The following is a 20,342-nucleotide window of genomic DNA, read 5'->3' on the forward strand; positions in this document are numbered from 1 at the left end:
TAGCATGTCCACTCCTTGATGGAATTGTGAATGTTAGCATGTCCACTCCTTGATGGAATTGTGAATGTTAGCATGTCCACTCCTTGATGGAATTGTGAATGTTAGCATGTCCACTCTTAGATGGAATTGTGAATGTTAGCATGTTCTTAGATGGAATTGTGAATGTTAGCATGTCCACTCTTAGATGGAATTGTGAATGTTAGCATGTCCACTCTTAGATGGAATTGTGAATGTTAGCATGTTCTTAGATGGAATTGTGAATGTTAGCATGTCCACTCTTAGATGGAATTGTGAATGTTAGCATTTAGAAGTACGCCGGATAGCCCTTTGAGAAAGATACACTAGAATTTGCATTTAGAAGCTGTCCCCAATTAGCCTCTCTGTGAAAGTTGAATTTAAAATTGTTCCCACCTGCATTTAGAAGTGTACTCAGTTGCATTCAGAAGCTGCGCCCGATAGCCTCTCTGTGAAAGTTGAATTTAGATCTGTCACCACCCGCATTAGAACTGCTCCCACCTCCATCTAGAAGTGTACCCAATTGCAGTTGAAGTTGCGCCGGATAGCCTCTCTGAGAAAGTTGAATTAGAATTGTTCCCTCTTGCATGTAGAAGTGTACCCAACGGCATTTAGAAGTGTACCCAATTGCATTTAGAAGCTGCACCCAATAGCCTCTCTGAGAAAGTCGAATTTAGAATTGTCCTCACCTGCATTAGAATTGTACCCAATTGCATTTAGAAGCTGCGCCCAATAGCCTTTCTGCGAAAGTTGAATTTAAATCCGTTACCACCCGCATTAGAACTGCTCCCACCTGCTCCTGGAAGTGTATCCAATTAGAGTTGGAAGTTGCGCCGGTTAGCCTCTGTGAGAAAGTTGATTTAGAACTTTTCTCTCTTACATGTAGAAATGTACCCAACGGCATTTAGAAGTGTACCCAATTGCATTCAGAAGCTGCACCCAATAGCCTCTCTGTGAAAGCTGAAATTTAGAACTGTTCCCACTTGCATTTAGAAGTGTACCCAGTTGCACCTGAAAGTTTGCACCCAATAGCCTCTCTGTGAAAGTTGAATAAAGAACTGTTCCCACTCACAACTAGAACTGTACCCCGCACCTCCTCAGAGAAAGTTGAATTAGAATTGTACCCCCTTGCAATTAGAAGTGTATCCAACAGCATTTTAGAAATATACCCAATTGCATTTAGAAGCTGCACCCAATAGCCTATCTGATAGCTGATTGTAAAACGGTTCCCACCTTAATTTAGAAGTGTGCCCAATAGCATTTTAGAAGTGTACCCAGTTACACTTGAAAGTTGCACCCAATAGCCTCTCTGTGAAAGTTGAATTCAGAACTGTTCCCAGCACCGTTTAGAAGTGTACGAGGGTGTGAACTAGACGATGATAATGACTGAACGAATGTGTGGAGCGGACGAATATGAGGAACGGACGAATTTGTACAACAGACGATGCTTAATATGCTTTGGAATGAAGGAAACACTTGAAAACATACATCATACCACACCCCACGCTTACTCTCCCTCTTACACCACCACTCATCTAGAACAGAGATACTATGACACCATTCGGTATAACTGTTCTCATATCCACATCTCCCTCTTACTCCACATCACTCTAAGTAATCATTGCTGGATTCACACCCCCCAGCCAGGCGTTCTCCTCAGGCCTAACGCAGCCACACTCGTTCTGGGTAAAACCGACCAGAGCAAACACATACTCCTGACCTCTCAACCACCACACGTACAACTAAAAAGCAGCTACCACTCGATTTCCGCACCAGCTGCACACATACCTAGTGCGCACACGCACTTTTGGACTCCCTCTACTCTCTATACTGACCTGAACTTCGGTTCCCAAGGGCGTTCAACCTACCAGCGCCTTCAGACCATACCAATGGTATATAAGGCGCTATATAAATGCAAAATAACAATAACAATATGGGATTCCACCAAAGAAAAATAACACTGTTGTGGCCGCAAGCAAATGGCACAGTAGAAAGATTTATGAGCAATGTCAAGCGCACAACAAAGATTGCGCGACTCACAGGAGAGCCTGTGGAGAAACTCCTATGCCAGCTCATGCAAGACTACCGAAACACACCACATAGCACCACTGGAAAAACACCTTCAGAGGTAATGTTCGGATGAACAATTAGGACACGGTTGCCGCACGTTACTGCTGATGAAGACCAGTATGAAAACGACTTTGAAATGAGAAGGAAAGACACCCTCATGAAAGAAGGCATGAAAAAGGCCGCCGACACCACCCGAAGGGCCAAAGAAAATAACCTGTCACCAGGGTACATCGTGATAGTCCGACAACCACAAAACTGCAAGAACATGGCTCCATTCAATGAGGAACCTCTCAACATCATCAACACAAAAGGATCGCTCATCACTGCAGAAGGAGAGCGAAGATCCACAATGAGAAACTCTTCTCACTTCGGGCGGATGCCCGGAGTCACACCCACTGCTGACCTGAGTCTCACTGATACCCAACACTACCGGGACGCCCCATACGACGGGGACAGAGAAGACTGAGAAAATGACATGTCTCAAGAGGTTGCCCCAAGCCAATCCACAAAGATGGACATCCGACCCCAGAGAGCCCGAAAGAAGCCTCACCGCCTCATTGAGGAAATGAGCTGAAGGCAGGACTTTGTGTTTAGTAATGGGGGGGTGGGGGGGGGGGAGTATGGTGTCGTCACTGCACCCATGTCACGTGGGAATGTTGGGTGTCCTGACCCACGTTTGAGCTATCATGCTGCAACATTTGGTGCTGTGGGCTTAGAAAATCCAAGATGGCCAAAAAGCCCACATGTGCGCCAAAATCCAGGAGAACCACACAGTTTGTGCACACTAAAATGGTTGCCTAACTTGCCACCCACCAGTGCGAGCAGGATGGGCCGGGGTGCCATGAGTGAAATGTGTGCCAAAGGAAAAACCGCACTTTAAAATTACCTTTGGTTTCTCTGAATGCCAGCTCAAAATGCCCATTTTCAAACATTGCAACACATCCAAAAATCTCACTGAACACCAGCGGACATCTGGCAGAATGAAGTATGTGTGCATACTAAATCTGGGAAGTTGAAGAGCCCCAAAACAATGTTCATAACAAGACTGGCTGAGCTCTGCAGCAGCCTAACTGAAACTGGATTTAAAACTACCAAAAATCGAAAATGTTTAAATTAACTGAGTGACCTACTTTTGAGTGTCACATAGTTTGTAACTGTTAAAATGTCATAGTTTTGAACTTAGAATCAGCATTCTAGCTGCATATGTAAAAATTGTCTCGACTTAAACTGGGGAACAAAAAGTGACATTTTACCTGAAACCTGGCTTAAGGAAACTGGAATTCTGCCAGACAGCTACCCCCGACAGGAGTGGGGGCTTGCTCAACAAATGCATTCCCAGGCCTGGCTGCATTCTGTTGCTCCTGCCAAAAGGAGGTCACACACTCTCTGATGGAATTACCACGGGATTGCAAGAAACTAAAGAAAGGGCCCAGGCAGATGGTTTATTAGGGTGGTCGTAAATGGCTTCCTTTTGAACAAAGCCCTGCCTTGACTCAGGCAGATGGTTTATTGGGGGGACCGTAAAACAGCTTCCTCTTGGCAGAAGCTGGGAGGGGCAGGGTCTCTGAGCTTGGCAGAAACTGGATAAACTGGTTTCTATACCATGTGACCTGAAAAGACACACCCCTGTTGGCCAGAATATGATTCTAAGAAAGATGTATAACTCACAGTGCGGACTTGTCAAAATTTAAATGATACCATAATTCTTGTGATTTTTTCGGTGCACGTTTTAAGACGCGTTGGGAATTTGTGTGATGTTCTGGGGTAATCAAATCAGTTTATTAGTAGAACATTACCCATTGTTGTTAACTGCTCATGTTCTGAAGTGTGATATTAATTTTTAATTTATTATAAAGTGTGATATATATATATTTTGTTTACATTCTCAAATAAACCTTTTAAACTTGCAAAACAGAACTACTTCTTGGCTCAGTGGGGTCAGGTGGGTTCCAAGAGAGGGGTGTTATATAGGGGTAGTCATCCAGAACCCATGAACTGGACATAAAGATATATCAATAAGGGTTTCCATTCAGTATCCCAGACTAGGCATTGACTTAGCTGTAGTGCTGGATTGAATCCTCTTACAGGAAGGACCATGGGGAGGAGGGAAAGGGAGGAGCAAGGAGGATGGGAAAGGCGCCGGTCTCTGGCAGTTAATTAGAGAATGAAGAAGTGTTGCCCCCCAGCTTCCGTCGGTCTCTCATTGTGTGCATGATGAGTGACTGAGCGTGTAGCGTGAGGCAGCCCACTTCACAGACAGCACAGAGAGGTAGGCACATTGTGTCCCATGATGCACTGGTTGGAACTAGAATATACACATACATCATGCTTTGGTGGTGCTCGGGCAAGACCCAAGCCCCTGCCCAAAGCAGGGTCTAGCCACGAGCCCCACCGGGTGCCCGCCCGCCACTCCATTAATAACAATCTAAGAGACGCACTCCTGGTGTGCCAACAGCACTTACAGGAGCAAGTTTACCTGTCTTATCCGTAGTGGCCACCCGACTTCCTGTTCCTCCCCAGCCACTCATTGATTGGCTGGGGCAGGACAGGAAGTCAGGCGGCCGAGACCCTAAGTCAGGCAGGCTCACTCCTGTAAGTGTTGCCGGCGAACAAGGAGCGCGTTTGTTTTTTTTATATTGTCCTGCCTCAGCTACTCATTGAATGACTACGACAGGACCAGAATCCTGGTGGCGCTGTAAAGCAGCAGCGAAATGTAAGCTAGTCCCACTACCTCCTTTTCTTTCCCCCACTCAGTGCCCTTTAGGCCATTTTGTTGCTCCTACCCCTCTCAGTTGCCCAGTCTTGTTTAACCTGTTTTGTTGCCCATCAAGCTGTCCCAGTACAGTTTTGCCTCAGTCCCGTTTTTCCAATTTTGACCATGCGAAAACGCTGGAACACACGTTAACATGCTGGGCTTTTCAACTCCAAGATCAAAGATTGATCGAACCATGTGCATGTTGTGACCTCAAGACATAAGGTCGCCATATGAACATGGTGTGAAATGGAATCAAATCTACTTAAAGTGTTTTTTTGTTTAAATAATTTATTTTTTACAAAAAAAGCAAAAAACGAATTGAAGAAATGGGTTGATGATTTAACATGAAGGGGGTCTCATCGATCAGTGAATTAGTCCATGGTCTCCTTCACTTACCATTTTTGACCTCCAGTCCATTTAGCTGCTCCAGTCCCGTTTTGACACAGACACACAGACTCTGTGGCTCTTCAGGTCGTTAAGGTGCTGTAAACAGTTTAGGACTGGCCAATAGGGCAATGCGCGAACCAAACATTCTATACGCTAATGTGCGGCAGTTTTTTTTGGTCCAAGTAGTCCACCTTTTTGGCCCATGTGGACCAGTTTGTTAAGTTATTTTAATAGCAGCTAGTCATTTTGAACAGTGTCACTGAATAAATATTCTTTAAAGTGCACCATTTTCATCCCATTTTATTAATTTACCATTCGGGATGTGAAAATTAAAGCCACCATGATATTCTTTTGGCTTAAAATGTTGTCATGTGGCTTTAGAATGCAATTTGTATTTTTTGTAAGTAAACTCTACAAGACATTATTACTCAAGGCCTTGAAATCCAATCTATTTGTACTGATTAAAGCGGAGAAGGTATGTGGTCAAATTTGAAGAGTGGATTTAACTGGCCCGCCCCACACCGCAATCCCCCCACCACCACCTGTCCAGCCATCCCACTCCCTCCTTTTTGGATGCAGCCAAAGTACCACTATTTCCTTTTTTCCACCTCCACCACTGCTTACAATACATTATTCTGAATACTAAGATCATAGACAGCAGCCCGCACTTCTCCGTGACAAGCAGTGGGCTACGACACCAACGCTGCACCATTGCCCATACAGGTTTTTTATTCCGACAACAAAACATCCCAATCACACTGACAATAAACCATGTGACGGGGCGTGGGTCGAATTAGGTAGGTTGTGTCATCTGGTAATTAATCAGGGACATCTGGCCCATTAGGGCGGTGTGTTCCGTGCCCCACCAAATAAACGTGCTTATACGTTTTATAGTTTTGTTTTTTAAATAAACTTTATTGTGCAAATTGTAAGGGCCAAAAAACAAGTTGGTTTTTAAACAAACCTAAGGATAATAAAATTCACATTTTCCTATTTTAAAAGATATCAGTAAAAAAATACAACGTTTTCATGTTCAAGAGTGCCTTTCCAGTCTGTTCAGTTACTCCTTATGGCTTCCATAAAGGACAATAATCAGAGCTACTGATACAGCACTGAAACAATCCCATTCATATTCAATGGTTCCTTTCAGATCTGCTCCAGTATACCGATATCTTTCATACAGTGCGATAATCAAAAAATACCACAGTACATCATTTAAAACCAAACTAATAGTACCACCAAAGCAATCAAAATATTAAATTCTTTTCTCATCTCCTTCGCCAGTCCATAATCACGTTTTAATGTCTCGGGTTCCTGCATGCAGAACCTGCAGCACAGAAGGGCATCCAGTTCTTTTTTCCTGATCCACAGGTTGTCCTTTGTGCTCAAGAGATTCAAACAGAAGCGCATACAAGTCTTTCGTGCAGTAGGGGAGGGAAAACGTTGCAAGTATCGAGCGGGCTCCCCATGTCTTATGTATTCTTGCCAAACTCTCCAAACGTTTATAGCCGGTCATTGCACTAATCATGTCGCACCAATCCTCTGCAATCAGCTTCTTTTCAGTGCATGGAGGTCGGAGATTCCTGCCGAAAAATCAATTCCCCTTGCCAATAATGCCCTTTCACAGACCTTGACGAATGGATTCTCCTCTCCCCCTGCTCTGTTCCCGATTAGCTCAGACAAGGATTGTGGTGGTGGATGAACACATTTCCCACATAACAGTAAACATTTCCAGAAAGCCAAGCCCAAATCAAAACGCAGTGCTCACCAGGAGGGATAAAGCTATCTTCCAAACCAGGCCTTCAAAAATTGTGAAATCAAATAGGGACCGATACGTTTCCAATCCATAGATGAGCGCGGCACTACCTTAGCCAAATATTGCCGTAAATATCCCAAACCTGCTCAGAAAGTGCCTCACCTGGAAGCCAAATGCTCTAGCCTTTGCCTTCAACATATCCACCAAAGTTGGCGATTTGGAGAATAATTAGGTGCTCCTGTCCTGCATAATCTACAAAAGCATTGATTAATCTCTGAAGACCCACTCTAGAGTGGTCCTTTACAACCGTGTCATCAGCGTAAGGAATCAGGGCAATGTAGTGTCCAAAAGCTCACAGGTGAAATCAGTGAGGACTTCTGCAGAAAATCTCCCAAATCAGCCATATAGAGGTTCAACAGAAGGGGTACCAAAATGCACCCCTGTCGTAAGCCCCCTGTTTTTATGGGATGTGTAAGATCCTTGCATATTAAGCCATACCATGATACAGAGTCCTTGTGAAGCCGAATCAGGATTCTTAGCAGAACTGGCGGGACTCCTAGCTGCTGAAGTTTCCAGCATAGACGGCCACCACTCATTGTGTCGAATGCGAGGGACAGGTTGATGCTGACAACATGTAGCACAACCCCGCTCTCACGACCCTCTGCATGCTGGAGCATATCCATATTTAGTCCAGGCAGGATTGTTCCCACACTACGTATAAAACCTACCTGGTAGTCTTTCAGGATGGAATTGCTCTCAGCCCACTGTATTAAGTCCCTTAATATCAGTGCAGCAAAGATTTTTTGGTCAACATCTAAAAGCACGATAATTCAGGGGTCCAAATGATGCCCCTTCTTTAAGATGGTAACTACATTCCCCTGATGCCGTGTACATAGGAACTTTTTCTCTCTTAGGATGTTCTTAAAGAGGTAGAACAAAATAAATGGGCCCGTTTTTCAGGGGCTGCTTTAAAAATTCTAGTGCACATTACATGATGATCTGGTACACATCAACCTGGTCAAAACAAATCTACCAGTGAACTCTGGGGCAAGCTATCTGGGTCTCACTCGGAATACAAAGTCTGGAAGGAATTCTCCCAGGTTACTCCCTGAATTGGGTTCAGCTGTACCTCAACTTGAAAGTTTCCCCGATCTTTCAACAACTTCCAGTAGTTCACCCCCTACTGGTTAGTCACGCTCTTTAGCATTCTTTCCCCATTAAGCGGATGTTGGGCTTTGTTCACTTGTTTCACTCTGTGCTTAAATGTTGGCAACGCCATCTTATGGCTCGTTTCTTCCTTGCTGGCCACTCAGCTCCTTTAATACACCCAATAGCCACTCTTTTCTCCCTTTTGAGTTGCTGGATGGCTTGCACAAAACCAGCTCGAAAGGGTCCACGATTCTTCCATTTCGACTGCGCGCTGTAGAACAGTTTCATATAAAGGATGGAAAGAGATCTGGACAAAGTGGAACATCAACTAAGACCTGCTCTTGAGGATTTAACTGGGAGAGGACCTGGTCATTAAAACGTGCTATGGCTTTGGGATGCCAGCTGACTTGGTTCTTTTTATTGCTTAACATCACCCCCTAGCATGCATCTTCTAGCCTGGGGATTAGTTCTCCCAACCAGTGTTCTGAAGACTGCACTAAGCATACTATGATCACTTAACTCCGTAGGAGTAATGTCAAATGCTATGCAGCGTTGGAACAGCACTCCGTCTGCAAAGATAAAGACGATCCGAGAATGGTGCAGTCCAGGCCCTGAAGTAACGTCCCTTCCCGAAGCTCCTTCCTTTCACATTTCCATTCAACCTTACCATAGTCCTCCAGGATCCTGTCCCATCGTTTTCCCCCTCTCCTGATCTGCTTGATCATATACTTCTCCACCTCCTTTTCCCCAAAAGCAATTAGAGCTTAGGTCCCTCATAATTAACAAATGGGCTGAACCAAATTCTTCAACACCTGCTCAAGCTGACCAAGAAAGGAAGCCAGCAGCATTTGTACATGGGTCCGGTATACATGTGCTATCAAGACATCATTGCCTCCCTTTACACCAATAATATCTACTGCCAAAATCCCTTCCAGTGTTTCCATATATTTCCGTGATTTCGTTTTTTACTCTAATAGGCCTCCTGTTAGTTTCCCACAAGATAATTTAACAGCACTGCCAAATACAGACAAATCCATCAAACACCAACGGTGTATTTGCCAGAGTTTCTTGCAGGCACATGAGATCATCTTTTTGGCATTTAGCAGCTAGCTGCCTATTCTGCAAAAGCTTTTTGTGTCTGCAAGAGTTCCATGAAAGAATCTTTATGGACTTGATGCTTTCTGAAAGCCGGCCTACCGATACTGAAGTATTTTTAGTTCTATAAGTTGACAACCCCTGGGGCTCACCCCTGAGGCCTGCTAGTGGTAGGTAGCTTAGGGCTGTTTTATTAACTTGGACCCCCCCCCCCGTCCCGACATTAGTTCGCTCACAAAGCCCTTGTGCCCGCCTTCCTTGTCGGAGGACCCAAAGTCCTTAACTGGGGTTGTTTGCGACATACTACCCTTCAGAGCCGGCTCGCAGTTGGGCTCCCTTTCATTGACCATTACTGTCACCACCGCATCTTGTGACTCCCCACTCATTGCTCTACCTTTCTTGTGCCTTTCTTTCCCCTGCCTTAGTTCTTGTAAAGAAATAATGGAGCTCTGGGGGCTCGCCTGCACATTACACAAATTATTTCACTGTGCTTCTTCTAGTTTTTCTATTTCCTTAACTTTTCCTCCCGATTTAGGGACTATTCTGCCGCCCCAGCGGGGCACAATGTAACTTCTGCATGACCCCGGCTTGCTCTCGGCCGTCTCTTCCATCTCGTGGATTATGCGATCAAGGTAGGGGACAGCCGTTTCCAGCAGCATAGACTCCTTGCTTGTACCAGGCATGGAGGAGTTCTGGAGCTCCTCATTTATATTACAGAGCCAGGCGGCTTCCATCATTAGTCAGAGGGTGGCAAATCCGGACAAAAGGTACATGGTTGGTCATCTGCATCTCCGTCGAAGCTTCCACTAGATTCCAGATCACGTATTCGAAAAACACACTCGTCCAATTTTAGGTGGACTCCCTCGAAGTGCAAGCTGGGATCTTTTACTTCCTCTCTCAGGAGTTCAAAAACGTTGACCAGAGAGTTTAAAACGAAGTGCGGTGCTGCCAAAGAAGGTGCTTTGGCTGCCTCTACTACTCGGAAATGGGGAATTGAGAGCCTCATACTCCAGGACTGTGTCTCCCACTATATTTGAGGAGTTGCTCTCATCCAAACTACTGATGGATTTAAATATCACCAGAGTAGTGGACAGTGGGGGGACATCCGGTCACTGAGCCTCCAGACAGGGGAATATTGGGGGCACTCTGGGAGAGTATGATAACAGGTACATGGGGCTATATTTCTTTGTAGTCGTTGTCACCCCCCCCCCCCTCCGCTCAGGTCTAGTTGGTAGCTGTGACAGCATACTCCAAACAGCGGGGCAGGGGAGACGCAGAGTAAACGTAATCGGAGGCAAGCAACCAACTCGTGCTCAGTGCCTGAGGTTATTAAAACCGGTTCCGCTGCTGCACATTGGGTCGGAGCAGCTTCTTCCAGCTCAGCCTGCATACCTGGCTTTCTTCTACACTGTTTTCCCTGTTTGGAGACTCAGTTCCTTCTGCTGGTTTTTCCTACACCAATGCCACAGTTATAACCACCCTATACACGAATTGTACTTCACAGGGCTTTCAGTTACTTTTTATTTGTAAGACGAGGAGCCCTAATAGAAATTCGAGCCTTTGCAGACTCTTTTAATGCTTCCCAAGGCGTGCAGCCAAGTAGTCGCAGACTTTTCGGGACCCAAAAAGGCCCACAAAAGGTTGCTCTGCTACAAGAAGGCCGCCCTGCACCAGAGTGCTGGGCGGGGTGCTTTCTAACCTCACCAGGGGGCTCTCTCCCCCTGTGTGCAGGGGGAGAGAGCTCTCAATAGCGAACCCCACTGGACATACTCAGTGCAGTTTCAGCCCCGGGGGAAATGAAAGAGTATCCAAGCCAGGCTGAAATGGAGGCCTGTGGGCATAAATTAATGCCCCACTCAGAAATAGATTGTACACTCCAGCCTGCCCTCTATCCTGTCGCTTATGCAGGCTGTGGCGTGGTTACAGTTCACTAACCCCTCCCCAGCCCATGTTAGAGATAGGATAGAGGGTGGAGGAAAGTGATGCCGTCACAAGCTACGGAAGGCACCAGGCCCTCCCTCCGCTCGTGACGGACATGCTCCAGGCCCTCCCTCCGCTCGTGACGGACATGCTGTGTTTTCAAGAGGCTGGCGGTGGAAATATCCCCTCCCATCTCACGCGCCAGGCCTCCAGCAGAAGTGCACACGTTTTTCTGAGAACTAAACCGCGCAGTCTGCGTTAGACATCACTGTGATAATGAGCCTGCAGGCTCTGCAGGCACAACTGACACATAGCGGGGCTCTCGCTCCGTGATCGCAATGCTGTCGCGGGGCGCGGGAGCTGCGCAGCAATAACTACACGGACCACTGGTATCGATGCCTAAACCCGGACTGGCGTTCCGACGCCAGTTCCGGTGATGCCTTTATTTCCGTATCCGCCTGTAGTGTCACGTGACCCTGCTATATCGGGACACGTGACACCACATTCCTCCCAGAATTGGAGGTGAGACTCCCATGAGTTAACATAACATTTTACATAGAGTCTTACTTCTGGGTGAGTGAATGTCTCTGCCTCGGCTGTCGTCTTCCTTGGTATATTCCGTCTACTACATATCCTTGAAGGCGGGAAGATGGTTTGGGCCTTTCTCACAGACTGTATCGGGTGCCTCTCTCTCGCGGCGCGCTTTCCGTGGCGGCCTCCACTTCACTACTTCCTCCTTCCGGCACGTCGAGGGTCTGCTGTGGTGTGGGTGTTTGAGGTGGGTGTACTACTTCCTCCCTCTGGGGTGACCGTTGTTCTTCCCACATTTCTGGGGGCACTTTCCTGAAATGGGAGACGTTCCTGGTTACTGTCTCTTTTCCGCGGGTTGCCGTAATCATGCTGTGGTTAGTGGTCGCAACGGTCCACGGGCGCGCTTCGAAGTTGAGGGACATTTTCTTCGGTGGTGCCCGGTTCTTGACGAGGACTGTGTCCCCTGGGTTTATGTCTCTGTGATGCGCTCGTCGAGCAAGGCTTTCTCGCTCATTGTGTCTTTCCCGTCTTTCTTCCATCCTGATGATGTCTGGGTCTGGCGCTGTCCAGTCTGGGTGTATCGGTAACTCTGCCTGGATGGGAACTCCGAACATGAGGGCCGCCGGGCTGACTCCTGTGGCTGTGTGTGGGGTTTGTCGATGTGTCCTTAGAAACCGATATACAGCCTTCAACCAGGGGTGCCCTTGTTCCTTTGCGATCCTGATGATCTTGTTCAGGGATCCCATGAAACGCTCTGCGTCACCGTTTGCCTGAGGCCATCTTGGGGTGATGCGTTGATGTTTGACGTTGACCTCTTTGAAAAATTCCCTTAGTTCTTGACTGACAAACGATGGGCCATTGTCACTCTTCATTTTCTTGGGAATGCCATGAGTGGCGAATATTTTCTCCAGTGTGAGGATGGTGGTTTCTGCGTTCGTTGAGGCGACATGCTCTACTTCCGGGTATCTGCTAAACTCATCTATCACCACTAGCAGGTATCCTTCTCCAGCGATGGTGCAGTGGTCCATGCTGACGGCCTCCCATCGTCTTCGGCTTCGGGGGGCGCAGCTGAGTGGTTATGGGTTTGCTGGTCTCCGTGAGGCTTGGCATGCCGTGCAGGATTCTACGAGTTCTGTAATTCTCTTGTGCATGTTTGGCATCCACATTCGGGACTTTAGGTAGGCAGTCGACTTGAAAATTCCTTGGTGTCCACTGTGGGCCAGCTTGAGCGCTCTGTCCTCAAGGGATTCTGGTAATATGATCCTGTGTCCTTTCAGTATTACTCCCTCAGGGGCCACAGATAGTTCATGTCTGATGCCGAACAGGGCTCTGAGTTTGGCTTGGGCAGTGTTTGTTCGGTGAGACATTGACATGAGGTACGTTTTCCAGTTGCCTGACTGTATGGCTGCGGCCGTATGTTTTAAGACGGTGTCCTCCGCTGTTTCTTGTACCACTTCTTGCAGTGTCAAAGCTCGTGGTCGGGCGCATGCTATCACGTGACAGACGTGTTCGTCCGTTTCTGTTGCGTGGCGCTGTTCTTTGTCGGTGGCTGGCCGCGGGTGGCGGGACAGGTAGTCCGCCGGATTATCCGAACCTGGGCGGTATTCTACTTCAATGTTGTAGGGTTGAAGCTGCAACATCCACTTCTCAATGCGGGCGGGCGGATGCGGGGCGGAGCCTCGGAATATCGGGACAAGGGGTTTGTGGTCGGTGAATACTTTCGCCTGTTTTCCTAACAGGTATACCTTAAAGTGGCAACATCCCCACAGAATGGCTAGGGCTTCCTTCTCAATGTGGGCATAATTTAGTTCAGGTTTTGTGAGGGCTCTGCTGGCAAACGCGATTGGAAATATAGTGCCATCTTTATCTGTTTGGGTCAGAACGGCTCCTAGGCCAACTGGGCTGGCGTCAACAAGAAGTTCGGTCGGTCGGTCTACGTTGAAAAACGCCATGGTGGTGGAGGCGGACAGGGAGTCTTTTATTTGTTGAAAAGCCTGTTGGTGAACCTCCGTCCACTCCCACTTTTGATCTTTCTTGGTTAGCTCTCTGAGTGGGCTGGCGATGCTTGCAAGATCAGGGATAAATCGGGCACAGTATGTGGCCATTCCCATAAAGCTCCTCACCTCTGAGGCTGATTGTGGTGGTTCGAATTCTTTTATGTCCTGTACCTTTGATGGGTCTGGGGACACTCCTGCCGCACTGAAGATGTATCCGAAGAAACAGAGTTCCTTTTTGTTGAATTCACATTTGTCTGCGTTGAGGGTCAGACCGGCCTCTTCGAGTCTCTTTAGGACCGCTGCTAAGCGTTGGTGGTGGTCGTTTTTGTTTGACGCATATACGAGGATGTCGTCACTGATGTTAGTTGCTCCTTCGAGGCCTGTGATGACTTTCCGGATCTCATGCTGGAATACTTCCGCCGCCGTAGATATCCCGAAATTGAGTCTCTTGTATCGCATCAGGCCAAGATGGGACGAAAATGTTGTGATGTATCTGGACTCTTGATAGTTTTAGCTGATGATAGCCGGACCGGAGGTCGAGCTTGCTGAAGACTGTCGCCCCCGTGAGATCTACAATGAGCTCGTCGATGGTGGGAGTGACATGGCGCTCACGACCGATGGCTATGTTGTGGAGCCGCATGTCGATGCAAATCCTCACTGCACCTGGTTGTTTTGGTTTCTGGGCTACTACCATCGGCGAAACCCACGGGGTCGGTCCAGACGTCTTCTCAATGATCCCTGCGTTTTCGAGCTTGAGTAGTTCCTTTTCCACGGCTTCTCTCAGGTGGAATGGGATTCGCCTGTGCCGTACCGCTTTGGGTTCGATGGTGGGATCTATATGCAGCTTGACCGTTCTCCCCTTTAGGCGTCCGATGCCTTGGAACAGCTTTTTATGTCGCCCTAGGAGGTCGTGTAGTTCATCGTGCTGTGCACTGAAGGCGAAGTGTATCAGCTCCAGCTTTTCGGCTGTTTTACAGCTTAGGAGGGTTTCGCACCCGGCGTCCACCACGTAGATTCGGGCCCGGCAGCTGGCATTACTGTGAGCGAAATTGGATTTGAATGATCCTCGCACAGGTAGGGGTTTCTTTGTTCCATAGGCGTATAGCCTGACTTTCCTCTTCAAGAGTTCTGGTCTGGGGTTGAGACTGTTGAATGCGGTCACGGGCATGACATTTACTGTGGCACCGGTGTCGATGATAACTTTCAGTGGGTCTCCGTTGGAGAGGATGGTGCATGTTGGTCTCCTCTTCTGTCGTGATTTTCGTGGGTCCACTGCTGATATTAGGTGCACTCGGTGTGTTCGCCTCTTCCCTTTCTTTCTCCTTTCTTTGTCTTGCCTTTCGGGGGATGAGTCGCTGTTACTTTCGTCGCTTTCGCTTGTGGTTTGTGATCTGTGTGATTCGTCGACTGCCGTGGCTTTCCCTCTCCGCGTTGGTTGGCGGGGTTCTTTGGGTGCGAATCTCCTGCGTGGTTCTTGCGGTGGCCGCGAGTCTGCGTCCCGGTCGTTCTTGTTCGGTGGATTTAGGCAGACTGCGGCGTAATGGTTCAGGCGGTTGCATTTTCTGCATGTTGACCCCCACGCTGGGCAGGAATCCCCTTTATGCCATGGGCCTCCGCAACACTTGCACGATTGGTCGCGCCGTTGCGGTGGTTGTATTCTTGTGTTTTGTTTCGGGCGGGTGCCCTGGTGTCGGGAAATGGCCGCTACCTCTTCTGTTGGTCCAGGGTTGTCAAGCGGTAGCCTCTGAATGGCTGCTTCCATTACTGCTACTTGGTCCTCTGTTTGCTCGCGGAGTCTTGCCATCTCGAGGATGCGTGATAGCCTAACATTCTTCTCTGACAGTATCGCCCTCCTCAACTTCTCGGACGAGATGCCGTTGATGATCTGGAGGCGGATGGCGAATTCCTCGTCTGGAAATTCGCAGCCTACAGCCATTTCGCGAAGGCGAGCGTGAAACTTGTCCACTGTCTCTTTTTCCCGTTGCCTCGCCATGCAGAAGTGAAACCTCTTGTAGTCGGGGTTGAGGTCTGGTTTGAACATGTTGGAGAGGGCAGCTTTGGCTGCAGGGTAGTTGGCATTCGTACCTCGGTTTGGTGTGGCGTTAAATAGGCGCAGGGCGGCAGATCCTATGTTGAGGAGGAGAAAAGTGCGCATCTTTTTGGGCGTAGTGATATCTCTCGCGTCGAGGTGCATCTCGAACTGTTGTAACCATATCTCCCATCTGATGGCTGCTCCATTGGTAAACGGGTCGAAAAGCGGCATGAACGTGGTTAGTGAGGGGTCAGTGCGTTCCTCGGTGAGGCTCCTTCTTGACGTGGACCTGGCGCTGGTATCTGATGGGCTGGACGTCGGGTCTGACATGGTGCGTTGTGCGGCGTTACGGCGCTGTGTTGCTGCTTACCGTGTGTTGGCAGTTGGCCTGGTGAGCGTGCAGCGCGTGGTCCCACGTGCGGCGTCCTGGCAGGGTAGGCCGTGGGTTTTTCCTGCGTTGATTGCCTTTTTCTTTTCTTGTCATGGGGTGGTGGTTTCTGTTGGATGCAGCTGCCAGGGCTGGGGGCTGCTGCCAGGGGTGTTGCCAAGATGCTGAAATTTTTTTTTTTTCTGGGCCCTGGGCGCTGGGCCTTTACTTTCTCTTGTTGGGGCCCTGGGCACTGGGCCTGCACTCCGCTGCCACAGGAAGTTGGATGTGATGGTGGGCGGGGCCGGCGTTGCTGTTGTGCCAGCTCCGCGATCGTGCAAACGCGGGTCCGTGGGTGCGATGGCCTCCGTTGTTGTCGGGGCTCGCAACCCACTCACCGCCTCGTCGCCAGTGTGATAATGAGCCTGCAGGCTCTGCGGGCACAACTGACACGTAGCGGGGCTCTCGCTCCGTGATCGCAATGCTGTCGCGGGGCGCGGGAGCTGCGCAGCAATAACTACACGGACCACTGGTATCGATGCCTAAACCCGGACTGGCGTTCCGACGCCAGTTCCGGTGATGCCTTTATTTCCGTATCCGCCTGTAGTGTCACGTGACCCTGCTATATCGGGACACGTGACACCACAATCACCTGTCCGTGATACTTAAGTTGGCTACTGGCTCAAATTGTTTAAAATTACGTGACTGCGTCATGCAGACTCGCAGTCGCGTAATTTGAATTATTTTGGGTCAGTCAGCCTTTGTGAGAGGCAAATGCAATGTGCAATGCCCATCACATCTGCAGGGACAGTCATAGGATATTGCGTTTTAAAAGTCGGACTGTCAATCTGGGCTGCTGGTCAAAAAGCGGACCGGCGGCGCCGTTTTTAAAAAGTTCAAATTATGTGACTGCGGGATATTTAATGTCCAATGTATTTACACCTCATTCATAGCCACATAAGTGAAAACTTTAGGGAGTCAAATCGACTGACCCAAAAAAGTTCAAAATTATGCGACTCTGATTGAGCGATGTGAACCCTCTGCACGGTGCAACCTCCAGCAAGCATTCCTGCAAAAAAGGTCACATAAGTTTAACTGTCTAATTATTTTATGTTCCGAAAAAGGAGGTGTCCTCAGTGGGGCGCCCACTCGAACCTGTGTAAGCTGCGTCTTTAAGTGAGCGAGGGCTTGAAAAGAAATGTTAAATGAGGCGTATTCCAGCCATTAAAGGCGTTCACTGTAAACTTGCCAAGAAACAGTGAACGCCTTGAACTAGTGGATGTTATGCGCTCTATATAAGCTGTCTGTCTGGCTAGTGATTTTACTCTATGGCCCAGCAGTGCCAGGCTACAGGGCTGGTCTCTAGCTGCCTCACTGCAAGTGGCTATCATTACTGGCATTAATGCGCAAATCAAACGTGAATATGCTCTTCTATGGGAATACTGGCCTATGTAGGTGCCACCAGCATGGATATGCAGCGGCACAGCCAGTGCGAAAATGCTTCTTTATGTTGCCATATAGTGTGGTGAAAGGCATCATGAAAATATTTACATCCCTCCATTTACAAAAGCCACCAGTGGGAATTGTGAAGGGGAGGGAAGGGTACCTACAGTGCTTTAAGTGGACCGGGGTCTGCCGGGGCCAGGTCCTGGAAGTCTCTGAAAAGTGGGGTTGAGCCGGGGCCCTACTGGGGGCCCCGGTCCCACCACAACATTGGTGGTATGCATTATCCCATCGAGGCTGCAGCTGCGACAGGAGATGCGCCCGCCATTAGGTCAGGCAAGCAGACAGAATTGCCAGCCACAGCGATGCTCTGGTTGGCTGGCACTGTAACTTCCTATGGTGACCTCTCGCGAAGTTACAATGACTTTGTTTCCCCAGGTCGCCGAGGTGGTCTTTAACCCTCAGCAAACCTGGGAACTCCTCGACATATTTCGAGGTTTATAAAAGATGGCTTCAAAAGTGCACAATTCAAGCTCTTTTATAAAACATAGAAATGTTTAACAAAGTTGGCTTGGAAAGTACACAAACCATAAAGTACACGGGAGGATAGCTCAGCGGAAATGCACACGCCTTGGAAACAAGATGACACGCAGCAACACAGGTGCGCGTTATAAATACACAACCAAGACATTCCTGTAACAGCGCCTCGATGCCCCTGGACTGTGTGAGCACTTTAAAAATGCAAATAAATAAAGAAGGTACATACACAAATATATAAATGCTTTATATTTGTGTGCGTATCTTACTATGGTTTATGTACTTTTCAAGCCACCTTGAAGTACACAAACCATAGTAAGGCACGCAAACAAATATAGCATTTATATATTTATGTGCGTACCTTACTATGGTTTGTGTACGTTTTTAAGGCCACGCCCATCCCACAAGCCACGCCCCCAAATTACACCCCCAAAATCCCTGGGTACCTGGTCCGCCTGTGGGATCCCGAGGGAAGTGTTCCAAGGTCCGTTTTCATTAGGCATCTGCGCACGGACCCTCATGACGACGATTTATTTTGGCGAACGCCACAAAACTGTATTGCCATTTAGAGACCGACTAGAATGTTCCGATTGTAACCAAAAACCAAGCAACCCCCCCTCCCCCCATTTTACTCACAGGAACGGGATAGGTGGACCCTGCTGCTTTTCAAATCGCTCGCAGTTTACTCTCGAGGTGGTGTTTTTACACAACAGCCACTGGCACTGGGCTACTTTCCTTCCACACCACTTTACTGCCCCAGAACTCGAAATCGTGAAACCCTGGGCATCGGAGAGTGGTTCTGCCAGGCTTTTCATTTACCCCATTACATTTCGGTACTTGCAGTTTTCCTGGATTACAGAATGCACACACAGGAGTATATTATAGCAGGACAGAACATTGGTGCTGGCCGAGTGGCTCACACCCGACCTTAGACACGCTCAAATCTCCGCTTAAATGAAGCTTGCCCTTACCTGGAATCGCACAGCTGGGTCTTTTCGGGTTCATCACCCGCCAGTCGCCCCCTTTCCAGTTCCTAGGATGGGAATACTGGTGGTGGTAGTAGTCCGGGTGTTTCTGAGGGAGTGGAGTGGGCGGATGCGCCGGCCAGTCCACCCGACCCCCTTGCAGCCTCTGGTGGCCTCACCGGTCGACTGGGCAGCGCGCTCAGGTTTCACATCGCACACCTGCCTGCCGCAGTGCTGAGCGAGAGAAACCCCAGAGGCGGGGGCACGGCTGTAGGAGGAGACTGAAAGGCCTTAGATTTAAAGCGACAACACACCTCTCCCCCCCGCCACCCCCCTCTCTCGGAGAAAAAAAGCCTCTGTCCTGACGCGTCAGAGGTCCTTTGCAACCGCCTCCTTGCCCCCTGACGCAAATGAGAGGCATCCACTTGTCAGACTCCGAGCACGGGCGAGGCATTTTCTGTGGGAGCTGGAATGTTGTCAGGCGGTGGCGCGAATACCGGCTTATCTTGCTCCAGCAGGGGAACATTGGCCTGCCTAGTACCTGGATCACAGCGACGCTTGTTTTCGTGACGTGTCCCTGCAATAGCGTTGTTTTTAGAAGGCTTTCGCCTTTCTATGCAGACTTCAGGGCCATATTACGAACCAATATTTTGAAACTAATTTGGGGGTGAGGGGGTTGCAAGAGGGAGATTTATAGATGTGTAGTTACCGATTTGATTGCAATGGGATTACGCATATGATAGCGGGAGGGTGGGGCAGTCGAACACGTTGGAACATACCCTATGAGGCCACAGAAATGGGGAGACTCCATTCTAAATAGGGGGAGGTGGCAACGGCCTTCCACTTACTAAGCAACTATTTGTCATTGTAGCAGAGCAGCGACAACCGACCCCAGCCTGCAGCCAATCATTTTACCGAACAAGAAGCACCCCCACCCACAAGCAGCATGCGTGGCAACACGCCGCCCCCTGCCCTCCACCCCTTGCTTGCCCAGAAATGAGGGACACGGACAATGTGGTCTGCGGCAGCAACAAAAAAGAAAAAACCCACACGTGGTCTGCTTTTTCTAGGCATAAGTTAACACGCAGGTGCTCCGTAAAAGGATTCTACTCTGAACTGGCGTCCTGGCAGAACCAAGTCCATCTTTCCTGCCAAGGCCCCCTGGGATTCTGCCCAGGGGTCGGCTTCATGAATACTCCGTTCTGGGGAGCAAAACTCCCTGACTAATCCCGATGACCGTTCCTCGTCACCCCGCCCCCCCACATCCCCTACCCCCTTGCTTCATTTAACATATTTCTTGTTTGCATCTCGGCCTCACAGTTC

The 20,342-nt window shown here is 48.7% G+C and overlaps 1 protein-coding gene across 2 annotated transcripts in view; it reads right to left on the bottom strand.

The window, feature by feature from the left end:
- Positions 1-19,314, bottom strand: part of LOC138567002 (N-acetyllactosaminide beta-1,3-N-acetylglucosaminyltransferase 2-like) — a 185,267-nt gene extending 165,953 nt beyond the window's left edge. The window contains exon 1 of one of the 2 annotated variants that reach the window (XM_069644805.1): positions 19,026-19,314. The gene's annotated coding sequence lies outside the window, so the exon portion shown is untranslated. The remainder of the gene's footprint in view (positions 1-19,025) is intronic. The other variant, XM_069644806.1, reaches the window with a different exon arrangement.
- Positions 19,315-20,342: the final 1,028 nt, after the last annotated feature.

This window comes from Ambystoma mexicanum, chromosome 2p, assembly GCF_040938575.1.
Source record: "Ambystoma mexicanum isolate Mex_15411 chromosome 2p, UKY_AmexF1_1, whole genome shotgun sequence".
NCBI classification, from domain to species: domain Eukaryota; kingdom Metazoa; phylum Chordata; class Amphibia; order Caudata; family Ambystomatidae; genus Ambystoma; species Ambystoma mexicanum.